Raw genomic sequence first — 27,575 nt, forward strand, 5'->3', positions numbered from 1 at the left:
AAAACCTTCCCCCCTCTGCCCTCTCTGCTTTTTTTGCATAGCAACCACCTCCTGAAAGACCTCTGATGTTTGCAAGTTCACACAACAATGTTTCAATTGAACTCTGAACTCTCAGTGCACCTGCGTATCCAGTGCAATCTTTCATTAAATGTTTTTTCCTTGACCATTCAAATTACATCTTTCAAAGAACACATCCATGCACCCTAACTTTCTCTTTTCAGAAATGGAAATCCACCAATCACTGCTAGTGAATCATTAGCACTGAAACTCCACAGTTTTTTTTCTTCACAAACTCCTACTGTTTCAAATGCCATTTCATTACCACACTTCATCTGACTGCAGCAGAAAATTCACTCACCATGTTTACTGTCTGGATTGTTGGACATGGTTACATCTACTGGGCTCAAAGGTATGCTGAGAACAGAAATTTACCTAACCTCAATTTACAAGATGTGGAAATTAAGTGGTTTGGCCACAGAGGATTAAAATGTCACCAATTGATACCATTGGTGAAAACCTTTATGCATTTGCCAAAACCTGACCTGTTAATTGTGCACTGTGGAGGTAATGATTTGGGCACTTTGACTGGGGTAGGTCTAGAAATGCTTTTAAAGGACACCTTTGAGCAATTAATGGCACTTTTTCCTCAAACTGCCTTGGTATATTCAAAAATATGCCAAAGACAGAAATGGAGGTGGTCGAACCAATTTTGACCACAAATTGAGAAGTCGAGGAAGCATGTAAACAAATCTGTTTCAGCTTACATGAAAGACCATGGAATGGGCTCCATGTACAACAATAACTTGCGTTTTTGCATGCAAGATATCTACAGAGGAGATGGAGTTCACTTCTCAGATGAGGGCAACAGAATTTTCATTTTGAATTTAAGACTGTGCATTGGTACCTACTTATAAGTACCTAAATGTACCATAAACCCAAAAGCTCTTCTCAGAGCTACCCTACATCTAATCACTCACAATTATTATTTTTCTCTAACTTTTTTCACTAATTTTCAACAAACTACGCCCCCCGGAGCGCTACCCGGTTCGCGAACCGGAAGCTAACCGAGCAAAATTTCTTGACATTTTTTTTTTCCGCGCACATATGGGCCTCCTCAGCCACCCTCAGAAAACCTAGGGGGTCAAGATACGTCTACCGTGCCCCCTTCTACCCATTCTGAACATTATTTGCCCTCCATCTTGTATCTTAATTCGACTGAAACACAAAATGGTGGACTCCCGTAACGCTGCTGGTTCGCGTACCGGGGCGCTTTCCGGAAAGCGCTCCATTAAAAAAGGTGGGAAAGTAATTTACAAAAAAACGACTGGAAACACTTTCACCAAATATAGATTAGCTCATACTACATAGCAATCCCTACCATTTTCATAAATTTATTTGGAAATCCATTTAGCCATTTAAACTGTGGACCTCTGTAAATACCCTGAGGTAAATTACTTCACAAAACACATATGAAGTGTTGGAATTGACAACCAATGAAAATGTTACTTTCATTTTCATTTTTTTTTTACCTGACATTTGATTGGTTATGTACCTGAATATATATAAAGGAAGAGAAGGAAACACAGCCATTTTGACTACTACTTCCTGGTGTACATTTCAATAGGATTTTCACTAATAACTTCAACTTTTTTTTAAAGGTAAGATGTTATTTTATAAATTTGAAAGGAGAAGTATGTTATGTACTTTAAATTAATTTGGAAAAACATTTTCAGATAGTTATATACTGTCCCTCTGTAACAGTTAAACATTGAGAAAGGCTTGTATAATTATGAATTTACTTAGGCTTCTTCACAGGCTCTTTTTAATAGTACTACTTCACGCCTGAAACCATACACTGCCCAAAGATAACTTCTCTGTTATATACTCACAAGTACCTCTCTGAACTTAAACTCAACAGTGCCCTATCTCTACTGATATAATTATTTTTTATGCAATTTACAGCAAGAAAATGGAAGCCCAACCAAAGGAAAATAATATTTCATTTGAAATAAATATGGATAACAATCCTAAGGAAGAAAAAGATGAAATAGACTTTTTGGATGAGACTGTGGACCAAGAATTAATTAAATGTGTTGATGAAATTGAAGAATGGAATGAAAAGGACGACATACCAGATGAAATAATGTTGCAAATACTTTTAGATTTTGAGAAATCAGAGCAATAAATTTAAATTTTATAAGTTAAAATTGTTTCAGACATTATTCTTTTTTTTTTGAAAATGCTGAAAAAGTACCCAAAAGATATTATATAAAATGAGACTTAAAATATACTGTGCAACTTTTTTGTGTTACATAGTAAATAAAAAAAATCAACAAAACAAACAATCAATTAACATACAATATTTTAAAAGTCTATCATTCTTTTTTCCTCATAGAACGCTCCCCAGGCCGCTTCCCGGTTCGCGAACCGGAAGCTTCCCACGCAAAAAAAAAACAAAAACATTTTTTTGCCCCGCGGGGCCCTTTTAAAGCCTCCACATCAAACCTAGGGGGTCAGAGAGGATCTACTATGCCCCCTTATCGTCATTTCCCCCTTCGTTTTGGCCTCCTCTTGTCTCTCGATCCTACCGAGAGACAAGATGGCAGCCGCTCCGGACTGTTTAGAATGTTGACAGACACCGGAGAGCCAATCAGCTTCGCTTCGCAAAGTTCCGTTACGCGAAAAGTACGCGAACCGGAGCGCTACCCGGAGCGCTGTCACAGATATATATATTTTTTTGAACGTTAATTTCTCAAAATCCACTGGAGCACATATATTGAGACCTAGCAAAGGCACATCGGGCTAACAGTCCCTACAATTTTGCCAAGTTTCATGCAAATCCATTCAGCCGTTCGAGTGAGGCCAACCGCCCTATGGAAATTAACATGGGAAAAATGCGTTTTGGGACCCCCCTTTTTTCTCGGCCCCCCCTTGACAAACACCCCCCATATTTTCAGGGGTTGCTCAGAAACAAAATGTGCCATTTTCCTGAAAATTACAGCCAATTCCGTCCACAAACGCCAAAGTTATTAGACATAGAATTTTCAAAAATCCCATAGGGAAAAAATCCTAACTATATATACCTACTGGCGACCGCCAGTAGGTAATATATATATATATATATATATATATATATACATATATATTCACTCAAAAAACCATAGGTTTCAGGTCATATCTATCATCAGAGATGTCATTTGAGATGTCATCAGTGATGTCATCAGTGATGTCACTGACCATGTCATGAATGATGTAATATGTGACATCATCAGCAGTGGATTGTGGGTGCGCGAAATATAGTTAGTACAACTAACTATATAGGAGCAATTTCAATGGTTTTTTAAATGCTAATTCATCACTTTATATGACCTGAAACCTATGTTTATTTCAGTGAATATGCATGTTTTTTTTAAATGATAATACCTAACTATATATGACATGAAACCTTGGTTTTTTAAGTGAATTTGCAAGGTTTTTTAAATGCTAATTCTATTAGCGGATAACGTTTAAATATGTTAATATCCCTGTAGGACCACCTGAGCAGCCCTAGGGGGTCAGGGTGTTTCTACACGTTTGTTTTTCTGCTTCTTTAGTGCCTCGGTCCACCTACACAAGATGAATGCCAACACTTCTGGTTAGAAGTGTTGACAGCCAATGAGCATTCTGCTTTCCTGTGAAAGGCATGCTGATTTGCTGCCACTGTCTGTCAACACTCCAAACCAGGAAGTGTTGGCAGCCTCAGTAGAACCAAGGCACAAGAAAGCAGTGAAACAAAGGTGCACAACACACAAAGGGGGCAGGGTAGAAGCACCCTGACCCGCTAGACCTGCTCAAGGGGTCCCACAAGGCCCCCCCAGGCCCAAAAAATATTTTTTTTTTCAGAAAATCGCAGGGGTGCACGCACCGTATACGCACCGTGCGTGTACGTACCAGTACGGTGCACGTACCCCCGCTTTTTTCCGGAAAGAACATTTTGGGGGGGGGGCCTGGGGGGGGCCTTTTGGGACCCCCTGAGCAGGCCTAGGGGGTCAGAGTGCTTCTACCCTGCCCCCTTTTTGAGTTCTACAAGTTTTTTTTCTGCTTTCCTGTGCCTCAGTCTATCGAGGCACAAGATAGCTGCCAACAATTTCTGTTTTAGAGTGTTGACAGACAGTGGCAGCCAATCAGCATGCAGCTCATACTCGGGAAGGTAGAGGGTACAGTAAGCTTACAGTGAACTCACGGTGTCCCACCCATAGATATATATTTGGGGAAATTCAATTTTCTCAACAACTACTGGAGCAATTTTCACCAAATATAAAAAAGGGACTACTGCATACCAGTCCCTACCATTTTGCCAAGTTTGATGTAATTCCATTCAGCCGTTTGGGCTGTAGCCGTATCTAAAGGTCCAATGGAAAATTGCATTGGGCTACATTTCACATTTTTTTTTTCAAAAACTACTGGAGGGATTTACACCAAACATACAAAAGGCACTGCTGCATACCAGTCCCTACCATTTTGCCAAATCTGGTGTAATTCCGTTCAGCCATTCGAGCTGTAGCCTTGTCAGAATGTCCCCACGGAAATTAACATGGGGAAAACACGTTTTGGGACCCCCCTTTTTTCTCGGCCCCCGCTTGACGAATCCCCCTGAAACTTTCAAGGAAGGAGGGAGGCAAATTTAAGGAAAATTACCGGCAGATCCCTCATCCGGCGCCAAAGTTATTCCCAATAGAATGTTCGGAATTTCTTATGGTAACTAGGTCCTAGCTATATATACCTACTGGCGACCGCCAGTAGGTAATATATATATATATATATATATTGCAGCCACTTTGTTTTCTGGTTGCTCCAAGCTTCAGCAATTGCTGCATTCCTGCGCGGGTACCAGTTACCCTCAAAATTACGAACAACGTTTAATCCTTCTTCAAGGAAATTAACAGCGCAGGACACCACTGGATGCTTAAGTTGATTTATTCAAGGCAAAAAAATGTGAGCTGCCAACCGACGCGTTTCGCCTGCTACGGCTTGGTCACGTGAAGCTACAAACGTGAGTGTTCTATTTACATACATTTTCATATACATGAAAATGGGACTTCCGCCAAAACAATCCTACATTACAATGGCAGACATCTTAGACTGGTTAAAGCCCAAGTTCATATGATTACAGTAGATCATGAAAGTGTTTGTCCAATCTCGAAAAGCACTTGGAATTCAATTTATAAATATGCAAAATATATACAGTATATTAATAGCGCAATTTCATTTTTTGCGATCCAAAATTTGCAATGTTTGATTTACATGAAGTAAGTCTGCCGTATTAGATTGTTAAAACAGGCGAGTTAAATTTCTGACATCTAGTGTGTAGATCTCAATTCATTTGGTTCTTCTAAATCCGGTCCAAGTGGGCAAATGTCATTGATTATGGTCTTTTAGTCAATGTGATCCACAGAGTCCCAAATACCAACTCTCTCTTGACGCAACTAAGGGGCTCATTAGGATGACGGACGGAAGTGCCTCCGCAGACCCAGAGCTTGCGGAACATGCCTATTTTCCGTGCGCCCGTCGCGGACACTCCGTCCGCCAAATCAGGATACGAAATATGGGCCAAAATCCGTCCACGGCGGGAGAAGGCGGTCCGCCGCACCACCACACCCAACCACGCGGCGGGCGTAACCCATCCAGAGACTCCGCCGTACGGACTGACGTCTAGGACCGTCCTCCAAATCAAGATGGTGGAAAATACACATAAAAGCGCTGCGGAAAAACAACCTGCCTGAACACTACGGATGCCCCACAGCGACCATACCCACCACGAGCCGCTCGCCGACATGGACCCTGCACTACACGCTAACCCGATAATCTTCGCGATCCACTACGTCCTATTCCTGGCCCACCATCGAGGACGATGCAGGTAGGCTACAAACCATTCGCTGTCTGGAGAGGAGCACCTGCAAGGTCCGTGACGTAGGGAGGGGGAAGTGACATGTCCCGGAAACCACATATTCTTGTGTACGGCAACGCCTCCAAGGGTCGTCACCCAGGTAGGGGGGAGTGACATGTATCTGAACCCACCGCCCTCAAGTAAATACAAATACACACCAGCATCACATACGCAAGAATGACTCCGACAACCACGACACATGATTGACAATTTAATTTACGCATAATCGGAGTAACATCACAGTCTAGGTTCGAGCATGGGCAGTGTGGACACCAGAGCAGGTACATCAGAGGGCATACATCAGTATGAGAACAGCAACAGGGCAGTGTGGACACCAGAGCAGGTACATCAGAGGCCATACATCAGTATGAGAACAGCAACAGGGCAGTGTGGACACCAGAGCAGGTACATCAGAGGGCATACATCAGTATGAGAATAGCAACAGGGCAGTGTGGACACCAGAGCAGGTACATCAGAGGGCATACATCAGTATGAGAATAGCAACAGGGCAGTGTGGACACCAGAGCAGGTACATCAGAGGGCATACATCAGTATGAGCATAGCAACAGGGCAGTGTGGACACCAGAGCAGGTACATCAGATGCAGTACAATAGTATGAGAACAGCAACAGGGCAGTGTGGACACCAGAGCAGGTACATCAGAGGCAGCACATGAGAGGGTCTAGGTGCATCAACAGTCCATGGCATCGAACAGCTACATCAGAGGCAGCACATGAGAGGGGCTAGGTGCATTAACAGTCCATGGCATCGAACAGCTACATCAGAGGCAGCACATGAGAGGGGCCAGGTGCATCAACAGTCCATGGCATCGAACAGCTACATCAGAGGCAGCACATGAGAGGGGCTAGGTGCATCAACAGTCCATGGCATCGAACAGCTACATCAGAGGCAGCACATGAGAGGGGCCAGGTGCATTAACAGTCCATGGCATCGAACAGCTACATCAGAGGCAGCACATGAGAGGGGCCAGGTGCATTAACAGTCCATGGCATCGAACAGCTACATCAGAGGCAGCACATGAGAGGGGCCAGGTGCATTAACAGTCCATGGCATCGAACAGCTACATCAGAGGCAGCACATGAGAGGGGCCAGGTGCATTAACAGTCCATGGCATCGAACAGCTACATCAGAGGCAGCACATGAGAGGGGCTAGGTGCATCAACAGTCCATGGCATCGAACAGCTACATCAGAGGTAGCACATGAGAGGGGCCAGGTGCATTAACAGTCCATGGCATCGAACAGCTACATCAAAGGCAGCACATGAGAGGGCAGCCAGCAGTATCAGAACACCAACAGGGCATTGTGCCCAACTGAGCAGGTACATCAGAGGCCATACATCAGTATGAGAACAGCAACAGGGCAGTTTGGACACCAGAGCAGGTACATCAGATGCAGTACATCAGTATGAGTATAGCAACAGGGTAGTGTGGACACCAGAGCAGGTACATCAGATGCAGTACATCAGTATGAGAATAGCAACAGGGCAGTGTGGACACCAGAGCAGGTACATCAGAGGGCATACATCAGTATGAGAACAGCAACAGGGCAGTGTGGACACCAGAGCAGGTACATCAGATGCAGTACATCAGTATGAGAATAGCAACAGGGCAGTGTGGACACCAGAGCAGGTACATCAGATGCAGTACATCAGTATGAGAACAGCAACAGGGCAGTGTGGACACCAGAGCAGGTACATCAGATGCAGTACATCAGTATGAGAATAGCAACAGGGCAGTGTGGACACCAGAGCAGGTACATCTGATGCAGTACATCAGTATGAGAATAGCAACAGGGCAGTGTGGACACCAGAGCAGGTACATCAGAGGGCATACATCAGTATGAGAACAGCAACAGGGCAGTGTGGACACCAGAGCAGGTACATCAGATGCAGTACATCAGTATGAGAATAGCAACAGGGCAGTGTGGACACCAGAGCAGGTACATCAGAGGGCATACATCAGTATGAGAACAGCAACAGGGCAGTGTGGACACCAGAGCAGGTACATCAGATGCAGTACATCAGTATGAGAATAGCAACAGGGCAGTGTGGACACCAGTGCAGGTACATCAGATGCAGTACATCAGTATGAGAACAGCAACAGGGCAGTGTGGACACCAGAGCAGGTACATCAGATGCAGTACATCAGTATGAGAACAGCAACAGGGCAGTGTGGACACCAGAGCAGGTACATCAGATGCAGTACATCAGTATGAGAATAGCAACAGGGCAGTGTGGACACCAGAGCAGGTACATCATATGCAGTACATCAGTATGAGAACAGCAACAGGGCAGTGTGGACACCAGAGCAGGTACATCAGATGCAGTACATCAGTATGAGAACAGCAACAGGGCAGTGTGGACACCAGAGCAGGTACATCAGATGCAGTACATCAGTATGAGAACAGCAACAGGGCAGTGTGGACACCAGAGCAGGTACCTCAGATGCAGTACATCAGTATGAGAACAGCAATAGGGCAGTGTGGACACCAGAGCAGGCACATCAGATGCAGTACATCAGTATGAGAATAGCAACAGGGCAGTGTGGACACCAGAGCAGGTACATCAGAGGGCATACATCAGTATGAGAACAGCAACAGGGTAGTGTGGACACCAGAGCAGGTACATCAGATGCAGTACATCAGTATGAGAACAGCAACAGGGCAGTGTGGACACCAGAGCAGGTACATCAGATGCAGTACATCAGTATGAGAATAGCAACAGGGCAGTGTGGACACCAGAGCAGGTACATCGGATGCAGTACATCAGTATGAGAACAGCAACAGGGCAGTGTGGACACCAGAGCAGGTACATCAGAGGGCATACATCAGTATGAGAACAGCAACAGGGCAGTGTGGACACCAGAGCAGGTACATCAGAGGCCATACATCAGTATGAGAACAGCAACAGGGCAGTGTGGACACCAGAGCAGGTACATCAGAGGGCACACAACAGCAACTTACATCACACTATCAGGTGGATTGCGTGAAGTACCCGCATCGGACAGACTGGCAGCACCAGAAACCAGAGTGTGACACACAGCCACAGATGTAGTGACTGACACGTGAGCCACAGACCCAGATACACTGCCAGCACCTGATTCATGAGTGTGAGACACAGCCACAGCCCGAGTGACTGACACATGGCCCATAGACCCAGATACCCTGCCAGCACCTGATACAGGAGTGTGAGACACAGCCACAGCCCGAGTGACTGACACATGGCCCATAGACCCAGATACATTGCCAGCACCTGATACAGGAGTGTGAGACACAGCCACAGCCCGAGTGACTGACACATAGCCCATAGTCCCAGATACACTGCCAGCACCTGATACAGGAGTGTGAGACACAGCCACAGCCCGAGTGACTGACACATGGCCCATAGACCCAGATACACTGCCAGCACCTGATACAGGAGTGTGAGACACAGCCACAGCCCGAGTGACTGACACATGGCCCATAGACCCAGATACACTGCCAGCACCTGATACAGGAGTGTGAGACACAGCCACAACCCGAGTGAATGACACATGGCCCATAGACCCAGATACACTGCCAGCACCTGATACAGGAGTGTGAGACACAGCCACAGCCCGAGTGAATGACAAATGGCCCATAGACCCAGATACACTGCCAGCACCTGATACAGGATAGGGCTCAACTGATACACTGCCACTAACAGACACATGCGAGTCAACTGCACCAGCGCCACTGGGACCACTGAAATGAAGAGCCACAGGGCTGTATGGTCCAGGAGGCAGGGTGGCTCTGGGAGCGGGGGATAGTTGCAATTGTCCGACATCGGATTGTGCATGTGTCAATGCTGTGTGTCTACGTTTCTTGTGGACATGTGCCTGCACCCTGGACAGGACAGGACTGACAAGTGGGCCGGACTGAGAAGAAATTTCACCCACCATGGGAGGTGCATCTGCTGGGGGGGGAATGCTCTCTGGGGACGTGCTGGAGCCTGCTTGTCATTTGCTGTGTGGCTGCCTTGTGGCCTCTGCAACATGTGTCATGGGGGATGCTACTACAGGGTCCACCTGCATCCGTCCCTGACGGGCCCTGATGGGAGTGGAGGTAAGTGGTGACTCCACTGCGGAGACATCTGTATTCCGTTTCCCAGAAAACAGCAGCCTCAGTGCATCAATGGGTGATGTATGCCTGTCCCTGACAGCGCCACTGTCCATGGGAGATGCCTTGGGACTTGGATGTTCCATTTCCGTAGGAGTACTGTTGTCTGCCGACTTTCCCTGTTCCCTGGATGGTGCCCTGTTTCAGGCAGCAGACTTGTCGTCTGTGGTGTACATATCCCCAGGACACACCTTCTCCCTGTGTGTGTCCCTGCCCCTGGGAGTGTCCGTGCTCTTCTTAGGTGCGTTTGTCTTGTGACTGTCCTTGTCCCTGCCCTTGGGAGTGGCTCCTTCCTTCCTAGTTTCCCTGCCCTTGGTAGAAGCTCCTTCCTGCCTAGTCTCCCTGCCCTTGGGAGTGGCTCCTTCCTTCCTAGTTTCCCTGCCCTTGGTAGAAGCTCCTTCCTGCCTAGTCTCCCTGCCCTTGGGAGTGGCTCCTTCCTTCCTAGTTTCCCTGCCCTTGGTAGAAGCTCCTTCCTGCCTAGTCTCCCTGCCCTTGGGAGTGGCTCCTTCCTTCCTAGTTCCCCTGCCCTTGGGAGTGGCTCCTTCCTGCCTAGTCTCCCTGCCCTTGGGAGTGTCTCCTTCCTTCCTAGTTTCCCTGCCCTTGGGAGTGGCTCCTTCCTTCCTAGTGTCCCTGCCCTTGGGAGTGGCTCCTTCCTTCCTAGTTTCCTGGCCTTGGGAGTGGCTCCTTCCTTTCTAGTTTCCCTGCCCTTGGGAGTGGCTCCTTCCTTCCTAGTCTCCCTGGCACTGGGAGTATGCGAGCCCTCAAGAGATTTATTCGTCTTCTGAATGTCCTTGTCCAAGGTAGTGTCAATGGAAGTGGGAGTGAGGCTTGCCTTGGTAGTACCTTGTGTGTGGGATGGCTGTGCAGCATGTGTAGCCATTACACCCAACCCCTCTTTTGCTTCACGTGTGTGTACTCCACTATATCTGACGTTGTCCTTGTGAACAGATTTAGCTGACCTAGGGGATGGGGTCTGAGGCCTCCGTGCCTTGACGTGCTGGCTGACGCTGCTTCTAGTGCAATAAACTGTATTAGAGTCCTGGTCAGAATATTCACTCCCCCCTGAGACATCCAGTGTTGTAGATGGTGGAACAGAAGTACCACCCAGTCCATGCGACTGTACAATGGCAGACGGCACACTGTTAGCCAATGACTGGACTGTCCTGTGTACACCAGCCAGATCACCATGCATACCTTCCATGAATGCCACCACCTGCCCCAACTTCCTATCGTGGTCTTGGAAAGCATTTATCATATTGGTCTGCCCCACACACAGCTGTCGCAGCAGATCAACAGCCTCTGCACAAAGTGCATTTTGGCTCACCGAGGCTGGGGCAGCGGTGCCGACACCGAAGGCCACTCTGCTCCCCATACTCCTGCGTGCACGAACAGTACATGGTGCAGTTGGCGGCAGGGTGGTCCCTGTGTGCTGTGTCCAGACCGAAGGTGTTGATTGCCCACTCCCAGTGTGTGACAACAGTGCTGACTCACCAACACTGTCAGAAGATGATGACGATGTTGTCTCCACATGCGAGTCCTCCGGGACGGTCCTGTCCCCCTCTCCGGCGCTGGCCCCTTCGGTGTCAGTCTGCGTGTGCGCGACGTCTGATCCGGATGCATTGCCTTCTATCATCTCCGCCGTCTGTGGCTGAGTGCCCTCTACCAAAGCTGAAATGCACAGGAAATTGGTGTAAGTCATGGGCACACTCACGTACAGTACTGCTACGGAATCCCTGAAGCCACTGATGACAATGTCCATCGATCCCCCAACCTGCACACGGCCCACCCCAACCAGTCATCCTCACAGGAATTAAGTGGCGTTGGCCGTAATACATGTACAGCATGCAGACTGGGCATGAGGAACTACATCTGCACACTAGTGTTGCCAAGGGGTGACGGAGCACTACAGCATGTGCATGAACACTGAACTGCTTAGCGGGTGGCGTCTCAACATGCCGCTCTGGGAATTGAAATTTTACTGCGCCAATGTCACCAACATGCCATTGGAACGAGCCACACGATAGACGGAAGTCACTAATGTGTGTGGGCAACAATACATGCATTGCACTCACAAGCAACATACACTGACAGTATGCTTACCGCCACGTTGCTGTTCATCCACACACAACCGCTCGGACAGGTCAGGATGCGTCACAGCTATGATACGGTGCATGAGAGGGGTCATTGAGCGTCGGGCCAGACGTGCCGTCCTTGGAATCATCCCTAGTGTCACTTCGGCTACATTCTTGCTCAGTCTGGAAATGTCGTCCCAGCGTTTGTGGCAGTGTGTATGTCATCTATTGGACACCCCCACTGCTCGTACATCACGTGCAATGCTCCTCCACACGTCCTTGCGAAGGTGCAGCTTGACCTACCACGATGGGAGACAAAAGGGTGCAATTCAGTGGACAGTTGGCCAGTCACCCAGATAGGGGCAACACATTTCTCTCTGGAGCCATGGACATTTCGAATCTTTTGTTGGTCACACATCACACCGCCAAGTTTCCAGAGCCCAGGTGTCATAGGACACCTCATGCACAACAACTTATCCCCCACTGCACTTACCACCTGTCCGTGTGCGCCGTACAGGCATCCGTAGTTGCGGAGCACACCGTCCACGAGGACATCAAGCTCCGCGGCGGTGAAGGGACGAGACCGGATCTCTTTGACTCTCGACATGCCAAGGTCACGGAGTATGGCACTAGAGTGGCAGGCGGTGGTCAGCTCCGCAGCAGCAGGTGGAGGTGATGGTCACAGGCAGCAGTCGGTGATCATCTCCGCAGCAGCAGGTGGAGGTGATGGTCACAGGCAGCAGTCGGTGGTCAGCTCCGCAGCAGCAGGTGGAGGTGATGGTCACAGGCAGCAGTCGGTGGTCAGCTCCGCAGCAGCAGGTGGAGGTGATGGTCACAGGCAGCAGTCGGTGGTCATCGTAGAATGTATGCTTTTGCACATCACACATATATAGGGCCCTGTGGCCATGTCAGTGGCATACAGCGCCAGCCATTGGTCAGCCGTGGAAGCGTGTTTGGAATTGGGCCAATGATTGGCCCTGGTGTTGCGGTGAACAGCATACGGGACTTATTATTGGGCACACGTGGCCCATGTCCACACCTCCCATTGGCTGCACGTGCACAGACCGTCACGCTCACACACCGGCAAGTGCATGTGCTAGACACCGGGACGGATGCATCATTTGCAACAAAGTTCAAACAGTGGCGCCACCATGGCGGGGCTCGTATTCGGCGGGGGAGGTGCAGGCCAACATATCCATAAGCTGATGTCCATGCACATGGCAGTTCATGATCCCCTTACAGTGACATTGCATCAGCCAGCCTACATCGGCCGGCCCAGCCCTGCCCATGACCGCCGTGCTGGCCATGCCAACTACCGCCGTTTCAGGCCCCCTCCACTACCGCCGTGCCAGGCCCTGCCCATGACCGCCGTGGCGGCCATGCCAACTACCGCCGTTTCAGGCCCCGTCCACTTCCGCCGTGAGGACCGCCGTGCCGGCCATGCCAACTACCGCCGTTTCAGGCCCCGTCCACTTCCGCCGTGCCAGGCCCTGCCCATGACCGCCGTGCCGGCCATGCCAACTACCGCCGTTTCAGGCCCCGTCCACTTCCGCCGTGAGGACCGCCGTGCTGGCCATGCCAACTACTGCCGTTTCAGGCCCCGTCCACTGCCGGCACGGCAGTCATGGGCAGGGCCTGGCACGGCGGAAGTGGACGGGGCCTGAAACGGCGGTAGTTGGCATGGCCGGCACGGCGGTCATGGGCAGGGCTGGGCCGGCCGGTGTAGGCTGGCTGATGCAATGTCACTGTAAGGGGGGTCATGAACTGCCATGTGCATGGACATCAGCTTATGGATATGTTGGCCTGCACCTCCCCCGCCGAATACGTGCCCCGCCATGGTGGCGCCACTGTTTGAACTTTGTTGCAAATGATGCATCCGTCCCGGTGTCTACCACATGCACTTGCCGGTGTGTGAGCGTGACGGTCTGTGCACATGCAGACAATGGGAATGTTGAACGCGGGCCGCGTATGGCCCGACGTAAACAGCGGAAGCAGTGCACCGCCATGGCGGGGTCAATGATTGCATGTCAGCTGACGATGCACCTTGTTTCATTGTCTGCAGCTGCATGATGACGGTTGTGTGCGTGATTGCGTGACTCCACACTTCATGCTCTATCCCATGTGTGTCCATACCATGCCCATCGGTGTGCCACAAATGTCCATCACATGTGCATGTCGACATCGGTTATTTCCATACACAAGTTTATCATACCTCACATCTACACAGTAGATCCCGGATGTATTGGCACATTGTGATTCAGTTGTCAGTGTGATATTGACTATGGTGGGGGTTCACTTGTGTTCAGTGCATGCGTGTTGCCTATTGGGTCACCATGCATGTGATGTCCGTTTGGTCACCATTATTGGTGTTGCCATTGGTGCATCAAGAAATGGTGTGTGTGTGTATCTTTTCGTTTGTGTGCATGCACTTGCATGTGTGTATGTGATGTTGCGCATACACATGTGGGTCATGTCACATGTCTTGTTGGCAGTAATGTTGAGGTGAGACAAAGTGCATTGCACATGTTGCAACACATCATGTAGCTAGTGGATGCACATTGTTGCTACGTCAATCCATGTTGTTGTGACAATCAGAGATGTCACACATATGCTAATTGAACACTGACTATTACATGTTGGATAGAGTGCGATGACATGTGAGTGAGTTGCACAGACATGCGTTGTTTGTGAATTGACTTCCATTCCATTTACTCCCACACAGGAGGGCTCAAAATGTCCATCGCCCATACACTGTGCTGGAGGATATGGTGGACGAGGAGGTGATCAGGAAATTCAGGCTTGATCGACGTCGATTGCTGGAGCTTGTGAACCAATTGCCTCCTCACCTGCAGCCGCGAAGAACTTATCCAGGTTCCATTTCACCCACCCAAAAGGTGATGGCGGCACTCCATTTTTTTGCAACAGGCACATTTCAGTACACTGTTGGACATGCCGGGGGAATGTCACAGGCCATGTTCAGCACGGTACTTCGGGATGTACTGACAGCCATGATGCTGTACAAGCATGACTACATAAATTTTCCACAGGCGGCAGAGTTGGCAGCGGTCAAAGCAGACTTCTATGCACTGGGTCGCATACCACACGTTGTGGGTTCCATTGATGGCACGCATATTGCGATCATTCCACCACGGGCACGTGAGCAGGTGTTTAGGAATCGGAAGCACTTCCATTCCCTAAACGTGCAGGTGGTGTGCCAGGCCGACAACATAATCTCACATGTGTGTGCAAGATTTCCTGGCTCTGCACATGACGCCCACATCATGCGGAGCAGCATTGTCCCCCAACTGATGGCAAATCTGCGTCCGGCACAAGCGTGGCTTGTTGGTGAGTATGCTGTGGTGACAGGAGTGATATCTGTGTGGCATGGTGTGCCCACATGTTCAGGTAGTGATGTTTCTCTCTCTCTCTAATTTCCACAAACACAGGCGATTCGGCTTACCCAAACAGGCCTTGGCTTCTGAGTCCAATACGCAATCCCACTACAGCGGGAGAAATGCGATACAATGATGCCCATGGAAGGACACGTCGAGTGGTGGAACGAACATTTGGCCTGCTTAAGTCTAGGTTTCGGTGCCTGGATAAGACTGGAGGGGCCCTGCCTTACTCACCAGGCAAAGTATGCAAGATCGTGATTGCCTGCTGCATGCTCCACAACCTGGCTGTGCGCAATAACATTGAACTGCTCTTGGACCCAGATGAACAGCAAGTTCCTCGCCCTCCCGACCCACCCATGTCGACTGATGAGGATAGTGGTGAGTAGGAAGGTGTGGACCAGAGGCGCCAGCTCATTGATCGCTACTTCCCTTGATTGTGAGTGTGCCCCTCTTGTGCTGCTTGTGTATGCCCTGTGTAGGTTTGCTGCTCTTGTGTCATTGTGTTGGGCATCATCTATGTGTTCTGTTATGTGATGTATGCATGTGTGTGTGTCTCTTCATTTATGAGTACATGCACGTCTCCATGATGTGTGTAGTCTCATCCATTCCTGTTGTGATGTGTGTGGTTTGTTGAATATTGCACTGCAGTGGGTTGGGATGAGTGTGATGGTGTTTCCTAACGTGTGTTTGCGTTTTTTATGTTTCCCTAGGTCACTCCCTTGCGGCATGATTCTGTACCAGTTGGATCCCTGAACCTGGTTACGTCTGTTTCTGATGCAATCATGTGAATAAACATGGAGGCAACACATCATTGAGTGAGTAAGTGGCATTTATTTACAGATTGTGCATAGGTGTAGGTGCATATTTACAAATGAGTGAAGGGGTGGGGGAGTCAAAGGTTATGGCAGATGAGATGTCCGTGCAGACACCACATAGGGTGGTGTCTGCCTAGTGCAGCAGGCCTGTGCCAGGTGGGACCGGATTGTTGGCAGGGTGAATGGCAGGCTCAGGTACTCAAAAGAGTCATTGTCGGCTCCTCTTGGAGCGTGTGGCAGGAGCTTCGACACTGCTCTCGCCCAGCCTCGGACGGCTCCTCCGTCTTTGTGTCGGGACGGAGTCAGCTGGGGGCGCTGGCTGATCAGGTACCACATCCGCCGCCAGTGGCGCAGGTGGTGGTGGCGGTGGCGTTGTTTGAGGGGGTGTGGGGAGGGTGGTGTTGGCGGATATCCACGTGCTAAAAATGTTCACGAGTTGGCCAAGCCGCCTCTCGATGGCCCCCAACATTGCTGTGTTGTCAACAAAGTCCTGGTGGGCCCGGTCTGCCTGTGCACGTAGATAGTTTTCCTCCACCCTGGCTAGTGCTTCTAGACACTGTTGCACGGCATTGGGTGTAGTTGTTTCATCATGCCTTCTTTGTGCTGTGCTCCTGCCTGCCGGATCTGGCCTTGCATCTGTGGTTTGCCTCACACTCTCCCTGCGTGGCTGGGATGGCGCTGGCCCAGCGTTGGGCGGTGGGTTGGGCAGGGTGGCAGGGGCAGAAGTGGTGGTAGTAGTGATGGTGGAGGTGGTGCTGGAGGTAGCTATGCAGGTCACAGTAGCCGGTGTTGTGGTAATGCCAGAGGCCGTAGTAGTTGTTGGTGCAGGTGTGACCTGGGAGCCAGATGTCCCTGGCTGCCTGCTTGAGCCGGCACCATCCTCAGCCCCGGAGGTGGCTGGCCAATCGTCCCCTGAAACTTCTGAGTGTGGGGAGGCTGGAGGCCGGGTGTTTATTGCAGCCGTCAGATTAGGATCCCCTGCAAAACAAAAATGTGAGGATGAGTCATGTGGCCATTACGTGTAAATTAATTTATATTTGACATTCAGTCGGCACTGGCACACACCCCACCCACCACCAACACCCTCTCTATGGACATGGGGGCCTGTTGGGAGTTGGTCTAGTGACCTGTAGCACTCCTCACCCACCACCACCACCCTCTCTATGGACATGGGGGCCGGTTGGGAGTTGGTCTAGTGACCTGTAGCACTCGCCACCCACCACCACCACCCTCTCTATGGACATGGGGGCCTGTTGGGAGTTGGTCTAGTGACCTGTAGCACTCCCCACCCACCACCACCACCCTCTCTATGGACATGGGGGCCTGTTGGGAGTTGGTCTAGTGACCTGTAGCACTCCCCACCCACCACCACCACCCTCTCTATGGACATGGGGGCCTGTTGGGAGTTGGTCTAGTGACCTGTAGCACTCCCCACCCACCACCACCACCCTCTCTATGGACATGTGGGCCTGTTGGAAGTTGGTCTAGTGACCTGTAGCACTCCCCACCCACCACCACCACCCTCTCTATGGACATGGGGGCCTGTTGGGAGTTGTAGTTCCGTCCCCTCACACACCCCACCCACCACCACCACCCTCTCTATGGACATGGGGGCCTGTTAGGAGTTGGTCTAGTGACCTGTAGCACTCCCCACCCACCACCACCACCCTCTCTATGGACGTGGGGGCCTGTTGGGAGTTGGTCTAGTGACCTGTAGCACTCCCCACCCACCACCACCACCCTCTCTATGGACATGGGGGCCTGTTGGGAGTTGTAGTTCCGTCCCCTCACACACCCCACCCACCACCACCACCCTCTCTATGGACATGGGGGCCTGTTGGGAGTTGGTCTAGTGACCTGTAGCACTCCCCACCCACCACCACCACCCTCTCTATGGACATGGGGGCCTGTTGGGAGTTGGTCTAGTGACCTGTAGAACTCCCCACCCACCACCACCACCCTCTCTATGGACATGGGGGCCTGTTGGGAGTTGGTCTAGTGACCTGTAGCACTCCCCACCCACCACCAGCGCCCTCCCTATGGACATGGGGGCCTGTTGGGAGTTGGTATAGTGACCTGTAGCACTCCCCACCCACCACCACCACCCTCTCTATGGACATGGGGGCCTGTTGGGAGCTGGTCTAGTGACCTGTAGCACTCCCCACCCACCACCACCACCCTCTCTATGGACATGGGGGCCTGTTGGGAGTTGGTCTAGTGACCTGTAGCACTCCCCACCCACCACCACCACCCTCTCTATGGACATGGGGGCCTGTTGGGATCCATCATGGTCCAAATGACAACTTGTTGGCCTATGTATTTCTGGATGCCGAAACACAGGTTGCAAGAGGAGGGGACAGATTATATCAACTGAGAGTACTGGAGTCTAAGTACATCATAGATTTTGAAACTCTACAACCTGTGGGCATGAATTCAAATGAGGAGCTAGCTGTTCACCTGATTGTGTAATTGGAGTAGAAGGATAACGTTTTGTAAATCTTTTCTGTAACTTAAAAATAATGTTTTTTACATGTACATTTGAATACGTTTTATTCTCACATAGCACACTTTTTCTTTTATTTGTTTGTTCATTTTCCTGAAAATAGGATGCCAATGTCACAGGGCAGAATAATTTGCACGCATCGAGAAACACATAGGTGTGTTAAGAGAGAGTTGGTATTTGGGACTCTGTGGATCACATTGACTAAAAGACCATAATCAATGACATTTGCCCACTTGGGCGGAATTTAGAAGAACCAAATGAATTTGTACGCATCGATAAACACATAGTTGCGTCAAGAGAGAGTTGGTATTTGGGACTCTGTGGATCACATTGACTAAAAGACCATAATAAATTACATTTGCCCATATGGGCGGGATTTAGAAGAACCAAATGAATTGATAACTACACACTAGATGTCAGAAATGTAACTCGCCTGTTTTAACAATATAATACGGCAGACTGAATTCATGTAAATCAAACATTGCAAATTTTTGATCGCAAAAAATGAAATTGCGCTATTAATATACTGTATTTTGTATATTTATAAATTGAATTCCAAGTGCTTTTCGAGATTGAAAAAACGCTTTTATGATCTACTGTAATCATATGAACTTGGGCTTGAACCAGTCTAAATGTATGTATTGGCATTTATATAGCGCACTACTTACCCGTAGGGTCCCAAGGCGCTTCGAACGCTGCGAAACCCTTCCTGGCTTCCCTGAGAGATGGTCCCTTAATGGGTATCTCCAGGGTGAGACCAGGCATCCCCGGCGATCTGGTGGGGCCGTTAGTGAAGATGAGGCAAGCTAATGCCCAGAGTTGCCGAGTGTGATCGCTGATCAGAGTGGGCACCGAGGCGAGAGAATTATCGAGTCCGCTGACCCTGGTCCAGAAACCTGCCGCGCCGGGAATCGAACCCTGGTCCCGGGCCGTCCTCTGCTCTCGGGTCTGCCGCCTCTAACCAGTGAGCCACACTACTTCACCTAAGATGTCTGCCATTGTAATGTAGGATTGTTTTGGCGAAAGTCCTATTTTCATGTCTATAAAAATGTATGTAAATAGAACACTTACGTTTGAAGCTTCACGGTGACCCAGCCGTAGCTAGCGAAACGCGTCGGTTGGCAGCTCACATTTTTTTGCCTTGAATAAATCAACTTAAGCATCCAGTGGTGTCCTGCGCTGGTATTTTCCTTGAAGAAGGATTCAACGCTGTCAGTTATATATATATATACATATATATATATATATATATATATATATATATATATATATATATATATATATATATATATATATATTCACTGAAAAAAACATAGGTTTCACACCAGTTATAGTTAGGAATTAGCATTTAAAAAAACCTATTAAATTCACTGAAAAAACCATAGGTTTTATACCAGTTATAGTTAGCTAGAAATTTTACTGACAAAAAACCATGGAAATTCCAACGTTATAGTTAGTTGGACTCACTATAACAAGCGCCCCTGCAATGCACTGCTGATGACGTCACATATTACATCACTCATGACATCGTCAGTGACATCACTCATGACATCACTGATGACAACAGCCAGTGAATGTGTGTCTTTCTGAAAAATCAATATGTTTTATATATGTATTTGTAAAGGTTGATGGAAGAATAAATGGTTAAATAAGTGTGTAAATGGATGTTTTTTTAAAAAAAAGTGATTGGTTAACTGCCTTATTAAGTGTATCCTATTAAATACATATATTAGCGAGTAACTTTTAAATATTGAAATATATGTATCAGTGTTTCACTTTGTGTATAAGTGGCTGCATGTGTTGGTAATTGACTCACTGTTTGTATGTGTTTTTAAGACAGCATATGTGCAGGACTGTATGGGTGGATGAGTGTGTATATGTGTGTGTTAATGAGTGAATGACTGTCTCACTATTGTCTTTTTTAGTAACAACATATATTTTAATCTAGTGTATGTGAGTTTTGATGTATATAAGTGAGTATATGTGAGAGTAAGAGATTATAATAGTTCCTGTGTAAATAAGTATGTGTTTCTATAAGTGATTGTTTAAGAGAGTAAGTATGTGTAAGTTTCCTTTGAAGTAAGGAGGTAGTGTGTGTATAGTTGTATATGCAAATAAATGGATGTTCAATAATGTATTTGCATGTGTGAGTAACTTTTGGATGACTGTCGGTGTATAACAGGATGTATAGATGTATCACTACATATGATGAGTGAGTAGATGTATGAGTGACTATGTAGAACTGTTGGTGAATGAGTGGATGTGTATATAGATGGTGGAATTACTGAATTGGTTGTTGTAACTGGTATGGGTATCTCCATGTTTTTGAAAATGTTAGTTTCTATTTTTGAATATTTGTTTCAAGGGTTACATTACACTAAAAGGAGGTCTGTCACTCTGTCACAAGGATGGTGTCATAAGTGATGTCATGAGTGATGTCACTGACGATGTCATGAGTGATGTAATATGTGACGTCATCAGCAGTGCATTGCAGGCGCGCTTGTTATAGTGAGTCCAACTAACTATAACGTTGGAATTTCTATGTTTTTATGTCAGTGAAATTTCCAGCTAACTATAACTGGTGTGAAACCTATGTTTTTTTCAGTGAATTTAATAGGTTTTTTAAATGCTAATTCCTAACTCTAACGTTGTGAAACCTATGTTTTTTTCCTAACTATATATAGGGCCTCAAACCTATGAAATGTAATATTTTTTATAATGAATCCTATATTGTATATTTATATAATACTACTGTATTTATTTATTTGTTTATTTTTTTGCCCTGGTGCGCTCCCGGTGCGCGCCCCGGTGTGCGCACCGTAAAGCGCAGTTTTCCGGCGCGCCTCGGGTCGCGCACCGGTGAGCGTCCCGATACTGCTGTTGCTGCAAACGAAAACAACATCGTGACATATCGCGTAGCCGCGCCTGCATGATACGCACAGCGTAAGCGCACCCGGAAGCACTCCAGCAAGTACGATCGCGCAACGTAAGCATCCGACGCCCTTACGCGACGCGCCCCGTGGCGCGCCCCCGGGCGCGCCCGGGGGTGCGTCGCGTAAGCATGTCGGGTCATGTGACCTGAAAATAACACTTTTTATTGCAGAACAGTTTCGGTTTCCAAATGATGAAAGCCCGGGTCATGTGACCTGAAAATTACACTTTTCATTGGTTCAGGACAGTTTTTTTTTCCAAATAATGAAAGCTCCCCCCTTTTTTCCTTATTCTGACTTTGACCTTTGACTGAGGAAGACCTGTTTGGAGATCTTTGAGTAATATTTTGTACTTTAAAATGGCTACAGTAGCAGCAGCAGCTGGAGCATCTGCACCACCACCACCACCACCAAGAGGACCACCACAACATCACATTGGTGGTCAAGAAGAAGAGGAGGAGGAGGAGGAGGAGGAGCAGGGGAGGAGGTGGCTGCCAGAAGACAATACCCCATACAGGCCAGAGGGCAAGAAGAAAGTGAATGCGCCAAAGGTGACTTGCCAAATCTGTGGCATTGACTTTCAAGGGGGAACCCTAATAAGAAATATTCATTTGGTAATAGCACCATGATTCAGCACATGCAGCGCAAGCATCCCAACAACTATGCTGCAGCAGAGGTGAGAGAACTGGCCAGCAACCCTCCCCAATCTTCACCCAGCACCTCCAAACGAAAGCAACCCACTCCATCGGGACCAGAAACAAGGGAGATGGTCCCAAACATTGAATCAAAGTTTGGGCAATACAAGATCTCTTGTATTTTTTGTGGTAAGACCATCACCTATGGTGAGCAAAGCATAACGCTTATCAACCGTGCTGGTGACAACCACAAATGCCCCAAAAATCCTTAATTTTTTCCAGATGTTTTTTGCTCCAGTTGAGCCATTAAAAACATTAAAAAAAATATAAAACAACAAAAAGAAGAAAAAAGTTCTTTTTAGAACTACCTCCAAATTATAAAATAAGGCCAAATTTTTTAAAAACTCTATCATTCTTTTTTCCCCATGGTACGCTCCCCGGTACGCTCCGCGGTGCACGTACCGGGCGCTCCCCCCGCGCAAATGAAAAAAAAATGTATTTTGCCCCGCAGGGCCCTTTTATAGCCCCTACATCAAACCTGGAGGGTCAAGTGGGGTCTACTCTGCCCCCTTATGGTCATTTCCCCTTTTGTTTTTGCCACCTCTTGTGTCTCAATCCTACCGAGACTCAAGATGGTGGCCGCTCCGGACTGTTTGGAATGTTGACAGACACCTGAGAGCCAATCAGCTTTCCGTGCGTGAACTCGCGTAGCGCGCTGTTATAGATATATATATATTTTTTAACCTAAATTACTCAAAATCCACTGGAGCACATATCTTGAGATATAGCAAAGGCACATCGGGCTACCAGTCCCTACAATTTTGCTAAGTTTGGTGGAAATCCATTTGAGCCGTTCGGGCTAAAAGTGAGGTCGACCGCCCTATGGAAATTAACATGGGGAAAACACGTTTTGGGACCCCCCTTTTATCTCGGCCCCCGCTTGACGAATCCCCCCAAACTTTCAGGGAAAGACCAGAGCGCTGCAAGGCAAAATTGAGGAAATTTTCAGGCAGATTCCTCAACCGGCGCCAATGTTATTCACAATAGAATGTTGTGATTTTCTATTGAAAATAATCCTAACTATAACTACCTACTGGCGACCGCCAGTAGGTTATATATATATATATATATATATATATATATATATATATATATATATATATATATATATATATATATATATATATATATATATATATATATATATATATATATATATTAAAAAGTCCGCTCTGTGCGTGCTGACTGCGGCCCGAGGGAGGTGGCACCAATGCCGGCCGAGCACGCCGGTAATAAAAGTTTCAAAAGTTTCCAAGGTTAAGGGTGCTCTCAGCTCGCAAAAGCACACGCAACTCCGCTGCTGCTCCAAGGGTGTGAATTTACCTAACAACATGTTTCGGCTGCGGACAGTCTTGATCACGTTAGGTTGTCGTCAGTTTCAACCACTGATAAAGTATCGGTGAGAAAACATAGAAACAGGACTTTCAAAGTCTGGACCATCACATAACAGTAAAATGCATAAAACATGATGGGGTCCTGTACAGACAAACCACTGGAACGGTGATGGGTTCATGCTTTGCTCCCAGTTTTGCGAACCTTTTTTTGGGGCACTAGGAGCAAAGCATCCGCTCTGACCCTAATCTCACCAGGTATTGGCAATATGTTAACACCTGGTGGCGTTACATTGACGACCTCTTCATGATTTGGAGGGGGTCCTTGGAAATTGCACAAGAATTTGTAAGAAATCTCAATGTGAATGATCTGAATATCATACTTACTAGTAACATCAGTAACACTACGGCAGAATATCTGGATGTGAAAGTCGAGGTGATTAAAGGACAATGACAAACTTGCCTTTTCAGGAAAGCCACTGCTGGCAACAGTGTCCTACATGCCCTGAGCAGCCATCCGGAGACTCTTAAGTGGAGTATCCGTTTGTAGAACTGCTCAGGGCCAAAAGGAATTGCAGCACTAATGCAGCGTATGAACAAGTCAGCCTAGAAATGACAGCCAGATTTAGAGACAGAGGCTTTCCAGCTTGGGTGATAAGAAAGGCAAAATCCCGGGCGGATGGTATTCCCAGATCTGATACTCTAGAAGAAAAGGCTCCTGAAATCTCATGCAAGGATGAACATACCCGTCTCATTCTCACGTTTAATACTGAATCCAAGCAAATTCAAAAAATCATATCCCAGAATTGGAACATTCTCACTGCCGATAATATGATCGGCAATGATATCTCTAGCAGGCCACTTATAACACATAGAAAGGGGAGATCCATACGTGACATAGTTGTGAAAAGTGACATCACTATCTTCCCCATGGTGCAGAACCTTGGGCTGGCTGGTTTCTTTCCCTGTGGTCACTGCAAAGCGTGTAGATTCAGCACTCATAAGAAAACTGTAGAGTACAATGGGTTAAGAAAAGAACTCAAACAATTCTTGACATGTAGCACGACTTTTGTCATTTATGTCATCGTCTGTCCATGTGGCCTGTGGTACATAGGCAGCAGTACCAAACATGCCAAAAACCGTGTCCTTGAACACTACCGGGCTATTTCTAATAACAACGAAAAATACCCTGTAGCTAGACATTTTGCTGAAAAAATTTCTCCAATCCAGCACAGATGAGTTTCCACGTGCTAGAACAAATAGAAAGAAATCCCCGGGGAGGAGATAGGACTTTGAAACTAAGGCAAAAAAAGTCCAAGTACATAATAGAGTTTCAAAGTAAGGCTCCAGGAGGACTCAACCAGGATGAGGAGCTTGCAGTACATCTCAGGGACTAATCCGAGCTGATCTAGCATGACATGTATGTTTTTTGCCCTGCTGTTCTATTGTCTCTAGGGTTCTATATGCTAGTTTATACTCTGTGCCTCTCTTTCCCTTTTCTCTTTCTCCCTTCCATGTATGATTGCACTGTTTATTTTCATACTGATGCTCTTAGTGAGTTTTTAACTAACATGTTGAGTTCTGATCTTATGTTCTCTCATGCTTTTATTTATAGATTGGCACCTAGTACTGGATCTCGTCACCACTTCACTTACCTGATGTTTCCTGTTATATGGGAAATTAATACACCACTTTCACGAGCACGGCCACTCACTCCCTTTGACATCACGTCAGTTTCTTAAGAGCACGGTATGCCCCGACGTGGGGGCAACCCTCTATTTCTGGACTTTGTATATTAGAACTTGGACCTCTTTATAAACTGTTTCTTTATATGTTGCATAGTGTCACATGGAGGTCATCAGTGACACAAGCTTTGACAACAATGAACTCTAGTTGTGTATTTTACATATATAGAATGTAGTGCAATGTTCAATACTTAGAATCTGCCCGGTTTAATGTATTGTACTGCTATGTGCGTAACTCCGTGGAGATTATGGGCAATCTTGAAGGAGCACTATACTCAAGCTGTGTATTTTACAGACATAGAATGTTAGCACATTCCAAGGTGACGCACACTTTATTTGTGTATATTGGTGTTCTTGCAGTATGTTTATTTTCTTTCTGTACGAGCGGCAGTCACCTCATTGACACGCACGGTTCTGCGTAGTTCTCTGCCGTATGTTCAAACTACAATCATGGCGGCGATTTTCATTTCTTTGCTATTTGAAATGGCGAGCGTGTATGCAAAATCCTTCTTTGCCCATAGAGCAAGCACTATCAATTTCATGTATTATTGCTGCTCATGCATATATATCACATGATTACTATTTAATTACGTTGTCATACATTCATTTGATTTTTCACGGTAAAATATGCATTAATATCTTGCTGGGCTTCACAATCTCTTGTATAACCTTGGATTATGGATAATAGGTGTTTTATGCATTTTACTGTTGTGTGATGGTCCAGACTTTGAAAGTCCTGTTTCTATGTTTTCTCACCGATACTTTATCAGTGGTTGAAACTGATGACAACCTAACGTGATCAAGGCTGTCCGCAGCCGAAACATGTTGTTAGGTAAATAAACACCCTTGGAGCAGCAGCGGAGTTGCGTGTGTTTTTGCGAACTGAGAGCACCCTTAACCTTGGAAACTTTTGGAATATATATATATATATATTCACTGAAAAAACCATAGGTTATAGACCATATATAGTTAGGAATTCGCATTTACAAAACCTTATTTTACTCACACAAAACCATTGAAATTCCATATATAGTTAGTTGCACTAACTATATATCGCGCACCCGCAATCCACTGCTGATGATGTCACATATTACATCATTCATGACATGGTCAGTGACATCACTGATGACATCACTGATGACATCACTGATGACATCACTGATGACATCTCATTTGACATTACTGATGACATCACTGATGATATCATTCATGTGATAATACGATGAACCTCTTCAGACTCTAATATAACCTTAGATACAATCAGTGTAAACAGACACTCACAGACTGTCACTCATCCATGGAGTTACTCACACACCTAGTCAGTCATGCAAAGAATCAATCACACCTCCATTTCCTCAACTATACAGTTATACAAACTTTACTTATTCAAACATATACTAACATATATTTACTCTCTTATACAATCCCTGATACAAGTTCACAATGATCCATACAGCCACTCACACATTCACTGGCTCTTATGCACAGTTATTTATATATGTCAACTCTCACATGTACTGTGTTTTACATATGTACTTACTTTGACATGTAGCACTGAGATATCCATTCACTCACCAATACACTCATGCACACAGTCAACCGCCCATACAGCTGTTTCCACATGCACTTTTGAAACCATACATCTAGTGAATCAACTGCTCACACATCTATGCACAGAGTCATACACCTCCCAGCCACCCACACACACACTCAGTCTCCCATACAAATACTTGGGCAACCAATCAATAACCCATATAGTTACTCATATAGCTACTTATCAACACATGCAACAGTTTACAGAACAACAGACATAATGATGCACAAATTAAGACAGTTTAGTCACTAACCCATGCACTCAGTGAGACACATTTAATCACTCACTCATACAGTCAGTCATGCACCTACTAAATCCTTCATCCAGACACTTATACATCCACTCATTCTTCAATATGTAAGACACATTTTAACTTTACAGAAACATACAGTCACTGGATGTTGTCATCAGTGA

This window comes from Lissotriton vulgaris, chromosome 4_1, assembly GCF_964263255.1.
Source record: "Lissotriton vulgaris chromosome 4_1, aLisVul1.2, whole genome shotgun sequence".
NCBI classification, from domain to species: domain Eukaryota; kingdom Metazoa; phylum Chordata; class Amphibia; order Caudata; family Salamandridae; genus Lissotriton; species Lissotriton vulgaris.